At 40.1% G+C, this 12617-nt stretch overlaps 1 long non-coding RNA gene across 1 annotated transcript; it reads right to left on the bottom strand.

The window, feature by feature from the left end:
• Nucleotides 1-6585: 6585 nt before the first annotated feature.
• Nucleotides 6586-12261, bottom strand: LOC114012618 (uncharacterized). Its single transcript, XR_003555188.2, has 4 exons — nucleotides 11860-12261; nucleotides 11234-11615; nucleotides 8234-8425; nucleotides 6586-6830 (listed from the first exon to the last, which is right to left on the bottom strand). It is a non-coding gene; the product is annotated as an uncharacterized LOC114012618 (long non-coding RNA).
• Nucleotides 12262-12617: the final 356 nt, after the last annotated feature.

Genomic DNA, 12617 nt, shown 5'->3' with positions numbered 1-12617 from the left:
CAGGACTTACATCTGCATTTCTTCTATCCCAAATTATTGCCTGAAATCAGCCAGCTGGCCTCCTGAGGCGCATACACTCTCCCCTCTCCCAGAGCTGGAGGCAAACATTCAGAAGTTTTGCTTCTTCTCATTGTCAACCTGAAAAAACACATCAAAACCCTGGAAACCACTGAAAACAAGTGCTGCTTTCCACTTGTCAGCCTCAGTGACTGGCCCATGAGGTCAGCAATGAACCTCCAGTCTTTCCTACTACTGCAACTCTAATCCATCTGCCCAGTCCTCCAAGATGACTTCCATTTCTCCGGGTTCTCAAGGTCTGTTTTTCCTCATCTTGCTGATGGGCACACTCCCCATCATCCTAACCATCCCCTACAGTTCTAGTGTATCTTTCGGCACAGTGAAGTACCCACAACTGATACTGCTTATTGCAGCATCTGATTGAACCCACACATAGTTCATGGTGACACCATCATCTTCCACTGGATCCAAATATCTGCCATTGTTTTCGTTCCTGAACATGCTACTGTTTGTCCAAAACAACCGAAAGGAAAGGACTCATGCACATCACCATCGTAGTCCCAGTGTGTGCTACAACATGCTGTGTCAAAAGGGTTGATGGAAACATTCCCCTGAGGATGCCTTGAAACAAGGGTTGGAGTATAAGGTCACAGAACCATAGAATCTCTTAGGTTGGAAAAGACTATTAAGATCATCAAGTCCAACCATTAATTGAACACTGCCAAGCCCACCACTAAACCATGTCAACTAAGTGCCATGTCTACATGGCTTTTCAAGACCTGCTTTTCAACCACATCCCTGGACAGCCTGTTCCAGTGCTTGACAACATTTTGGGTGGAGAAAATTCTCCTACTATCCCATATAAACCTCCCCTGATGCAACTTGAGGCTGCTTCCTCTTGTCCTACTGCTTTTTGCTTGGAAGAAGAGACCAACCCCCACCTCGCTTCCACCTCCTTTCAGGCTGCTGCAGAGAGCGATCAGGTCTCTCCCACCAGCCTCCTTCCCTCCAGCCTGAACAAGCCCAGTTTCCCTAGCTGCTCCTCACAAGACTTGTGCTCCAAGGCCTTCCCCAGCTCCGCTGCCCTTCTGTAGATGCGCTCCAGCATCCTTATTTCTTTCTTGTAATGAGGGCCCCAAACTGAATATAGCACCAGCTCCGAGCACAGGGGGACCATCCCTTCCCTAGTCCTGCTGGCTGCACAATTTCTGATCCAAGCCAGGAAACATTTGACCTTCTGGGCCACCTGAGCACACTGGGAGCTCATATTCCTATAATACTGTAATGCCAATACATGTAATACATGTAATGCCAGTTATCTCTGACCAACAGGAACATATGTATATATTTTATCATTTTTTTCAACCAACATCTGTGCTGCTGCACATCTGCGTATCGGTAAAGCTTGGTTGTGACAGATGCGAAATATTTGTATGTGTTTTACAAGTTAAGGGCAGAGGACTGTCACTGTCAAAGTACATGGTGGTAAAAGAATGTTTAAACACAGACACATGAAAGGGAGGGTTGATCATTTCATTTACGTACTTGCCAGTAGGTCCCTCATTCGTCCAAAAAAGTGTCACTGGTGTCATTGTTTGCAGACTTGAAGAGCTAATTGATGCAGCTGCAGCTGAACTCAATATTTTTGCTAGCAAAATAACATGACGTGCTGTGGAATTACAACCACCTAAAGGGGTTGCAGGTGGTCTGCTGGGAGATGCAGCAGGAGACCAGGTTCACTCCCGAGAGCAAAAAGTGGCCTTGTATCAAAACGGAGAGACACGGCACGTTTGGTGCATGGGTGAGGATAGCTGGAGCCTGGGAAACCCCGAGCAATTCCCAGCCCGCAGGATTAGAAGGCGAGCAGCTGGAATACCAGTGCCATGTAAGTTTGGGATCTCTCACTTAAAGACACAATCCACCCCATTATCAGGAAAATGATCCGAAATCTGAAAGGATTTTGCTTGTTTTGGCTATTGTCAAGGAGGGAAACAACTGCAGCACCTACTGTAGCTGCCTGCGAGGTCAGTCAGCTTTAACTACACATCCATTTCTGGAAGAGGTGTTTGAAAGGCTTTGGATTTTGAACCGTTGATATGTTTTTGAGGACTTCTTAGTATGTACGGGGCTGGTATAGATGCTAACTGTTCCTTTCAACATTCTTTCTATTAGTCTTGAATTGGGAAAAGTGACAGATTTATTAGAGAGCCATTATCGGTTTTAGTCCATATGCCCACACCGTATAAAAAGAAGCTGGAACTAACGTATTACTGTAGACAAAGGTTTTGTGTAACTTACTGACCTGGCCTTTATCAACAGCCTGGATCAGAAACTTCAAATTTGCATCTACCTCTTTATGTACTTGCTTCAAACTTGGCCATTCTGATATCCCATGTCCTTTTTTTAGTTTCTTTTTGAGCATTTTGAGAAGTGAAGAATTCATACACTAAAGCAACCCCCGGTGATTCTCTGAATAGTCATAGGCCACCTAATTCAGATGATGTTTTTTCCAAATAATTTATTTAGGACTTTCCAGTAGAGAATTTTGCTTAATCCCAATGTATGAAAGTAATTGTTCTTGTCAGTTGAAGGTTTTGATACTTCAGTCTTTATCCTGTTTTCCAAACCACACATTAAAATAAGGAACAATTTCTTAGTACAGAACACGGTGGCATGCCCTATTAAACTTAGCCATCTTGCGAAACAATGATTTATTTGTATTCTTTTTATGTTCCTTGGATATCTCTTCTCTCGCTTGGTGACTGCTTTCATGATGGACTATGAATATTAAACCACCAGAAACCAAGACCCCTAATGCTTGCAGGTTTTTCTCAGAGATCTAGCTGCCTTTTGATCTTTGCAAGGTACCCACATCAGAAATAAGGATTTGGGGAATCCTCCTAGAGCACCAAAGCATCAGACGGGGATCTACTATTCTCCTCTAGAGTTTTTCCATAGTGCTCAGTCCGAGCTCCACAGGAGCGGAGTCACAGAAGGTTAGCTGCCCTGCACCGCTCTGCTGCAGCACCTTCAGTTGGGTCAAGGGCTCCATCCTGCCACAAGCCCTGGGGACAGGAGCAGGGGCAGCACAACCTGCAAGGACAGGTTTTGGAGCCCGCATTAGTTGTGTGTTTCACAGCATGGTGAAAGAGTTGCATCCCTCTCACTAGTTCTTTCCAGAAATAACTTAAAAGTAACATTCACGACTTTTTTTTTTTTTTTTTTTTTTTTTTTCCAGATTTAGAAACAGCACAGTATTAATGTACAGAGGGAGACTCAAAACCTTTTAAATGAGGAGGGGACAAAGGCCTCATTTCCCACCAGCTAAACTTAGTCGGAGTATCATAGTTGTAAACTTGGTCGGAGTATTATACAATACATGGTGTACTGTGCTGTGAGTTAGTACAACTACGTTACATCAACTGCAGAGAGCTTGATCACCACAAAGAGCTTAGCAGACACTTTTGGAGAGAGCTCAGTACCTACAGCCTCAGCAACATCTTCCCAGTTTTGAAAAGAAACAACAAAAAACAGTATAACTGTGCATTCAAGCAATTTTTTATTCACAAAAAGCAAATTGAGGAACAGCTTTTTGTGAATCCCGTTTCTATTAAGTGTAATATATGTATTCTGGTAGTTCTCAATATATTTTTACTGCACTGAAAAACAATGGGAACTTGTAAATTCCCCTGCCTGTAATAGAAAGACTATATAGCCTATTAGATAAAGTACTTTTTTTTTTTTTTTTCTTTAAACTAATGCTACACAAACAATTGTATTCAATAGTTGAGCTTAGCAACACTGCAGGAGGACATATTAAGAGAAGCATTTTTACTCGTGAGACATTAATGCTATGCACAGGAAATAATTATATATAGCAAATGGAGGAATGTGCAAATTTACCAAATGTTTATTATTTTGCATCCTACACTCCTGTATGTTTGCAATCATAAATCACTCCTCACCTAAGAAATTGAGTTTCAGCCTCTCATTTTCCTTAACTAAAGCACTACCTATGGCGTAGGCAACAAAAGCCTTATAGCACCCACACAAACACCTATTATACTGGATTTATACCTCTTCTCCCCTTCAAAATAATCTTCCTGCTCATAACATTTGATTGGTCACTGTAGAAACAAATACTATAGACTGTATGGGCTATATATAAGAAATAATATCAAAGACATATTTTATATTATAGTATAAACATATAAAATATGAAAAATATGAAATATATGAAATATAGAAATAAGTATATATATATATAAGAAACTTGGGGATATTTTTAGATGCAGTATAAAGAAACAATTATATATCATGAATTGAAAAAGATAAGCATATTGGTAGATGATTGCTGGCTGACCGTATGCGTTCTAACTGTAGCTGCTCTACTGAGAACTGCCAAGAAGCAATAGCAAATTCTCTTAATGTGATACACTGCCTTGTCCGTTATCTTCTTTTGCTACTGCACGCACACATAATAAAAATGTGAATAAAGAGACATTAAATATAGATAATGTGTTTATCAAGAGAGCATCTAAGTGACAGGAATTAATTTAGATGCACACTCTTCTGGTTGAGGAGGGAGGAATAACAACGAACAGTTGTACTGTACTATTCTAGCTGAAGTAGAGAAAGTTTATATAAATACATATATATATATTGCAGCTATTAACAGGGTTTATTTGCCAGGAGAACCCATTGATTGGCATTATATCAAGTATATTTAGTAGAGTAAAATTTTGATGGTCATATAGAGTATGCATGATTGTGTACAGCAATATAAAGGAACTAAGGGAAAGACACTGACATTCCCCCATTAATCATCCACACATCAGCGTGCATTTTGTTTGCACTTCATTTCAGAAATACACTTGACAACTATTTTTTTCATTGAATTTTGAAACTTATTCCTGTTCTTAATTATCACATCTGTTCTCTGGCAAAATATAATGGCCTTACTCTGCTATACGCTGAACATGTCTCTGGAGACAGGGAGAAGAAAAAAAAAAAAGGAGGAAAAAAATTTGTCAGTGAAAATATATTTTCAAATCCTCAATATTTCTATTCACTGGTGCCCAGAAGCCACAATGAATCACACCCGGTTGTGTTTTCTAAAGGTAAAATTCCACAGAACCGATAATTTGTTTAGCATCAAAAAAACCAGCATAAGATCTGAGGATTATCCTGTCACAAAATTCTCCCTATTACTCAAAAGTCATGATTCCTAGTTCAAGATTTCTTGGCTTCAGTTTCTAAACCAACTCATTCCTGAAATATCGGGCATTTAGAAAGGCGGAGGAAAACTGAAGCATGTCATTGAAAGCTGACTAACATAACAGCCAGCACCACACTCAGCTGCGGCGCAGAGAACACTGCTCTGGCATCTTCTTGAAAAAAATAGCAATAAGAATGCAGTAGAGTTTAAGCAGAGATTTACTAGTGGGCAAAGTGTAGCCAACACTTTCATACTTTTAAAAGAAAAAAGAATTAATTGAAAGACTACAAATCACATGTGAACACACTTTGGTATATTTAAGAATTAGACACAAGGCAAACAAAGGTTTCTATGAATTCCAGATATGGAAGTATTTACATGAAGGAGGTCATTTACGGTAAGCTACCCATGCAAACACGAGGAATGGAGTAAGCATTGGAGAGGTGAAGGCCAGAGCTGATTCCTGGAAGGAACTCACAGAGTTATTAAAAATTCCATATTTAGTTTAGAAAAATAAAGAGCCATACAACCAAAGCCCAGAAAGTGGACTTTGCATATTTTTCATGTAAATTAATGCAAGTAAACTAATTTGATGCCTGTGGAACCCTATCATTACAAAACAGCTTTTGCAAAAAATAACTTTTTATTTTAGCTACAGTTCCTTCCCATGTGGTTTTGTTCCTTCGAGAAAGGCTGCTGCACAGCTGTGTGACTGTAAGATGCTACAGAAATCCAAAACTCACTCGTGTCATCATTCACAGAGAGAGCAAGCGTATTGGTGACAACATACTTGATAACTGGCTGAGTTGTTAACTGTAATAAAATTGTTTGGAACAGAGAGGCCTGATGTTTTTATTAAGCTGGTTCTTAAAAACCATTACTGCAGCAGAGTTGTGACAGTTGCAATTTTTTTCAAATTATGGTACTCTTAAGTGTGGAAACGCTGAGATACAGAACAGCAGAAGAGCATCTATTCTTGAAAGAAATTATTTATGATCATAAATACAACTATATTTGTGTGTATATGTGCATTCATATATAAACACACATGTATCATGTCCATAGAAAAATATTCTCATTGCATTATATTCACATGCAGCACACATGACAATAGCACTGATCAGCACACAAGCCCCATCAGGAAACAAGCAAAAATAGATCTGGGAGCTTCCAAAACTCGCCAGTGGGTTTTGTTCATGAAAAATTGCTCTGTCTGCTGATAGAAAGGGAGGTTTTAAAAACCTAGACAACACTCGACAGTTTCAGGACAGGTGTTCTGTCCTACTAACTGGTAAGTTATCCAATTCAATATTGAATTACAATCTACTGTTTTCGGTCAATTGCGCGTTTGCAAAAACTTCAGCTACTTTGACTAAAACTCTCATGTAAATTATCTACTTATATTCGCTTCCCCTGCGCCCCTCCCTCACCTGCTCTGGTTTGTTTCCAGCCAAGCGAACCCAGGGAAGCACCTTTTGGGAAGTACCTTGTCCCATGCAGCGCTCCAGCTGGGAGCCTCTGGTGGCCAGTCAGACCAGGCACCTCTAAGCGCGCACAGACAACCCTTGTGTCAGGGATGTTCCTTTCCTCATTTCTGCAAAACACCAGTAGATCAAGAGAGAGAGAAGACTTTGAGGGGAAAAACACCAAAAGCAACCAAGAGCCAAAGAACATTTGTGCTTAGTACTGCTAGACTTTTACGGGTCAGTCTCCTGGAGCTAAGGGATGCTGAGCATGGCTTCTCCTATCAGCTGTAGCTCTAAACTCCTGAGCTTTGTGCTGGGTCTAAACTGTAGACGGAGTGGTGTTACACTTCTGCTGTCAAGGAACTCAAGTGAAATGCCTACAAAGAGCTCACCCCCTTCTCCCCTCTAGTGCTGGTTCACTCAGAAGGTAGCAACCACTCTCATGCCCAAATGAGAACAGAAGTCAACACATGCTGCAAGGAGATCTCCAGGGAGTTAGTCTGAAGTATTAAAAGCCTTGAAACTATGATATGCCAAAAGAATGTCATTACAGGTGCACATTCAGACATATTGAAAATGAAGAAAAATAAAACTTTTTAGTAACTCTTCTTGTAATTTCTAAAGGGGTCGGTGGCATGAATGTTAAAGGAATTGAAACAGGAAGGTGAAAGCGAGTGAAAGAAGAAAAAGTTTGCTGCCCCTCCTGGAAGTCTTGCTTCACCTTGCACAAGTGATGATTTGTTTCTGTAGTCTTCATGTGCCAAATTCCTGTGATCTAGTGTGAAAAGTTTCTGAGTCTTTAAGCTTCGCTGCACAGAGTGGGAGATGCTTTTCCATAATGTGATGTGTAAATTACTCTGCATCCCGTAGAAAGTCCTAAGTATCAAAACCCCAGCATTAATGAATATTTTCCCATGCTTAATTGAATTACCGTTTGGAGATTCTAGAACCTGGAGTGACTGCCTAAAAAAATGCCAGGCCGAAAAGCTGGTGAGGAAATCAGTCATTCTGTTGGCACAGCAAGGTCTGAAGATTACCTTGTAAAGGAGGCGTGATATTACCTACACACAGAACACCGAGGAGAGGGCAAATACTGCTGCACATCAGGCATCTGTAGCCCAAAGTAAGGTAAGAGGAAGCTGAAATGGTATGTACTCATAAAATTGAAGGCTGTAAGAAAATATATGCTGTGTTGGGTTATGATAGGCTACACAACAGTCAAATATTAACATTTTTAATTTATTCAGTCCCCAATATTGTTATTTAATAATATTCTTCTACAGTAATATGTATGTGAGTAAGTGGAAATACAAGCATGTGGGTGCTTGCTGTGGCATTAGATGTAATGGTCTGTTACACGGACGCTTCGTGTTAATTGACTCTGCTGTGAATAAGGGAAACTATCTCACCGAGAGCATCCCATGGAAAGATAATGTTCTTAAGAAAGCATAATTCTATAATGCCACTAAGTATCTCGATGACACAGTGAATTTGCTGTGTCACTTGTGTACACACCCTGATTCAAACTTACATCTTTAAGATGAACTGCTTGAAAGCAGATACGTGTATTTGTGTGCCCACACACCCGCAGGCAGCTACAAAGTGTGCTTCCGAAAGAAAAATGAAGAAGGTTACACCCGAGATCAAAGCAGTGAAGCCTACACTTGTACAACTCCATCAAGCTGTTCAGGCTTACCCACCACACGGGCCAGTCCTCTTGGGGCTGTTAAGAGAGGGGACAGGTAAAAAGAAGCATTAGCCTTTTTTAGTTTAGACACAAATTTTCTGAAAGGAGCCTTGGATGGAGGCAACTGTGCCTAATATTATAGATGCAAATTAGTTTCAAGTGCCAGAAAATGTACATTTTTGGTAAGTTTGATATACAGGCAAAAGCATGAAATATCTGCTCTTCCAAAGCCACAATAACATTAAATATTTTGCTGAGACAACAATATGCTCCATCCTCTTAGGTGGACCTTGCACAAAGAACTAATGAGGGTAAACCAGCCATCCGCACCCTTTCCCACTTTCATCTTTTAGATCAGACTAAGGATTCCAGGGATTCCAGAAGTATGTAGACATTCCAGATGCAGATTTAACTGCGGTTTCAGAACACTGAAATTTTGTCAACAATAAAGGTACAAGTTTCCCAAGATTAGACTTGACTCAGGTGACACAGGCTACACCCCCAAATATATGAATAATCTTTTAACTTGTTCTGGTCACTTTTACAAGCTCCAAACTGAAGGGCAAAGCCAATGTGCCAGGACAGCCCATTCTTGTTTTCCCCTAACTGCTTCCATCTTATAGCCACATATATGGAAAAAAAAAAAAAAAACAACCACCAAAAAACCCCCAATAACACCTAAATGTCTAATATTAAGATCTCATGCCCCAGTGTTGGCATTTTGATGGAAACAACAATATCTCAAACTCTGTTTAGTGAACACCAGCATGGCAATTTATAGAAATCAGAGTTGGAAGAGTTTCCGTTTTCCTTTCAATGTTTGACTTCAAGGTCAGACAGTATTTCCCAGGCTGCGCCCAAGTCACCTCCCGCCTTGCTGAGCTGTGAAGTGACATGGGAAGCCTGATCCAGAGAGGAAGAGGAATTCATGAAGTACCAAAATACAGATCCCACCAGGCATTAAAAAATTAACAGGTTTTTGGACACAAGCCATACCATGTTCAACTGCTAGGCAAAATATTTAACTTTTCCCATGGGAAAAGTAGATCTCTCTTCCAAAATAGGGTGCTTGTTTTGGTTTGGTTTTTTTTAAGAAAGTGCTAGCCAATATCTCTATTAAAGATAAAAATGACTGAAACTACTTTTTACCATTTCTACATACAAATGGTGTTTCATTCTAAGCTTTTCGAGAGCTTTCATCATCCAGTTTACATGTCCAAGTCTGTAACAAAAAGCTAACTAGAGGATAAGGACCTGATACGACAGTCAAACTAATTCACTTTTGGTTGATGCTCAGCTCTCTTTAATATTGCCTTCATCAAAATCAGAAATGTCTAATTAAAAAAAAAAGGTGGAGGGAAACCTCTTGTTTTTCTCAGTTTTGATTTCATTGGCTTAAGGTCCATGTAAAGGTAATTTTAAAATGAAATTAAATTTAAAAAAAAAAAAAAAAGAAGACAAGTCATTTAGGAAGGCTGCAGATACAAATATTAAATTTTCTCTCCATTAAAGCCAGTGTATCTTCTATGGAATGATTTTTAAGGTATAGAAAATTATATATAGCATACATTGTATGATAAACCAAAACAAAATCTACAGGGAGAGGGGTCAAGTTACCCCGTCTCACAACTCATAGCAATCTGGACTATGCTAAGAAACTAACATCTCTAAAAATGGGTCCACTGAACTTTTCATGCCTGCAAATAAGCATTTTTAAAAATTACATCTGGATAAAACCTATATTATTGGAGGCATCTGATCCATCTGTTGTTGTGTTACTTTTCTATTAAATAATTATTGGCTGCAAAATATTTCGTAAGCAGACACACACATACACAAAAAAAAGAGCCGTAACACATTTAATATTAAGGAACTTGCCCAGAATTATTCTTTTCTTCATAAATGTTTGTATGCCCGTTTTAACCCTCTTTTCTCTGTCTTTCAATATTTTCTAGCTTCTGCTTACACCTGCAACAAATTTGGCACGTAACATTCACGGCTTTGTATAAGACTCAAGTGTCTTGTATTCACATTGCTGCGGGATATGATTGTGTACAGATGCTTATTTCCATTTTCCGATGGATGCGTCCGTTCCTATCCAGGCTTCTTCTGGCGGTGTGTAAAGTAGCAGAGGGGTTGAGAGGTGAAATAAACTAAAAAGCATGGGGCTTCGGCAAGAATTACATGGCATGTAGGCAAAATGAACATTTGCAAAGGCAGCAGTTTACTGTTCAAAAATAGTTAAAATTGCTTTTTACAATTTTTACAAACTTTACAAGTCCCATTTACATACCTGGGGAGATGCTATGTCGGTAACCAACATATGAGCCAGCCCTCCGGATAGCTGACAGAGCTTGGGTTTCCCTGCGTGCTGGTGCAGGGCCCTTCAGGTCCCAACCTTACTGTTAATAAATAATTTTACTACTGAACGTGCATTTATTATATCAAGGTAATAAAGAATTTCTGAAATTCAGATGAGCACACGTGGCCGGACAGAGCATCAGCAACAGCTCGATGGGCTTGGGCAGGAACCAGCCAAAATCTGAAAATCCCAGAACTGTGATTCCATTCCTGGCTCCTACTCGATGTGGAGGTTTAAATTAACCACTCGAGCTCAAATTTCCACAGCCTCACTGTTCTGGGGTGCCTTAAATGTCAATGTTTCAGATGATAGGGGGATCACCAGAACTTCGGCAGTTCCTAGTGCTCTTTAAATTAATGAAAGACAGTCCAAAATGCAACTCGAGTCACTGAATACCAGGTAAGCAAACCCTACAAACTAGTTAGTCTTGTACAATGCTGTCTAAATGTTTCCCATCTGCAAAAATGGCAGCAAAGTCCTACCTTGAGATTAGATGATTAGCAGATGTTTACTCAGACTGAGGATGAAGGTGGCTGCCCTTGCTTCAAAATTTCATGAAATCAGTGGTCCCAAGGAGAAAGGGAGTAATATTGTGAGATACCCTGCTTCCTGTTTCACAAACCTCCTTGTTTTCAGCGTTCTTTTCCTTCTTGCATTCTTAGTTTGGCCCTTTTCAGCTTTCAAGGAAAGCTGCTGCCTAGTCAGAGCAAGCGAAAAAGTTGATGCCACAGCCAAGGGTTTAAGGAAGTCTTGTAAATTCATCAGCACTCCTTATTGTCATTGCCTTTTTTAAAAAAAAAAATTTAACACAAACTACACATCTGGCTGAAGTTTTCATCTCGACTGTTAGGTCTCCACAGCTTCCTGTAAAGAGAAGAAAATTCTTATTCAGGCCAGAATTTGTGCAGCAGAGTTCAAACCCTTAAAAAAAAAAAAAACAACTAAAAAAAACAAACAAACAAAAAACCCAAAAAAAACTAAACCAAAAAAACCCGCCACAAAACCCCCACAAAACCTAAGCAAGGTCAAGGAATACAAAGTGAGTCTATGAAGGCAGGTTGTGAGTAAGTCAGTAGATCTGAAGGTGATGGATGACATCTATAGGTACCTGTCCTCTGGTTACTCTTGGAAGAATAAGTTTATTTCACAGTTGTCAACGATGAAGCCTTAGTTTAAGGAATTCATGCTAATCAGGCTATGACTGACATTCTCCTTGGGTCTCCTCCAGTCACGTAAGTAGAGAAACTCCACATGAATCTAAGACACCACTGTGGAATCACAAATAAGGAGAAATTTAATCTGACCTGTTTGGGGCTTGTTTGGAGATGTTTACTGGCATCTATTCTATAATAGCTAATTTTGCACTTACCATTGTACGCTAACAGGTCACCTCCTTGCCACAGGCCTGCCTACACACACCGCCGTGTTTGCAGACAGGCAGGCACGCTGCGGGAGCTCACAAAGATGCACGTCTCTCTGGGAGCTATTAGCTCTCTTGTTTTGTCATTTCTTAAATGGGAAGATCCTTGCTCCTCTTTCCCACCCCTACCCTTATCCCGCAGACTGACATTGGCTGGATGCGGAGTCTGTAATGCACGAGGCACAAAGTGTCCTCAGATCTTCCCTGTCCTACAAGTACAAGTAGGTACGGCTACTTCAGGGTCCTTCGGAGCTTCTGAAATTATGATCTGCTCTTTCTAGAGCCATTGAGTGGATGTTCCTATTTGATCATGTTCCTACAGCTGATAGACGTTGTTGGAAGCCAGGAGTGCAGGCTTATTGTGCTGCCCTGATTTAATCCAGATAACATTTCTACTTGCTTATGAGTTGGAATTACTTAAGGTTTTGTTTTCAGAGAGGGTGGTT

Source organism: Falco peregrinus, chromosome 4, assembly GCF_023634155.1.
Source record: "Falco peregrinus isolate bFalPer1 chromosome 4, bFalPer1.pri, whole genome shotgun sequence".
Taxonomy (NCBI): Eukaryota; Metazoa; Chordata; class Aves; order Falconiformes; family Falconidae; genus Falco; species Falco peregrinus.
Note: the sequence above shows the minus strand (reverse complement) of the source record. Positions and strands in the feature narration are given on the sequence as shown.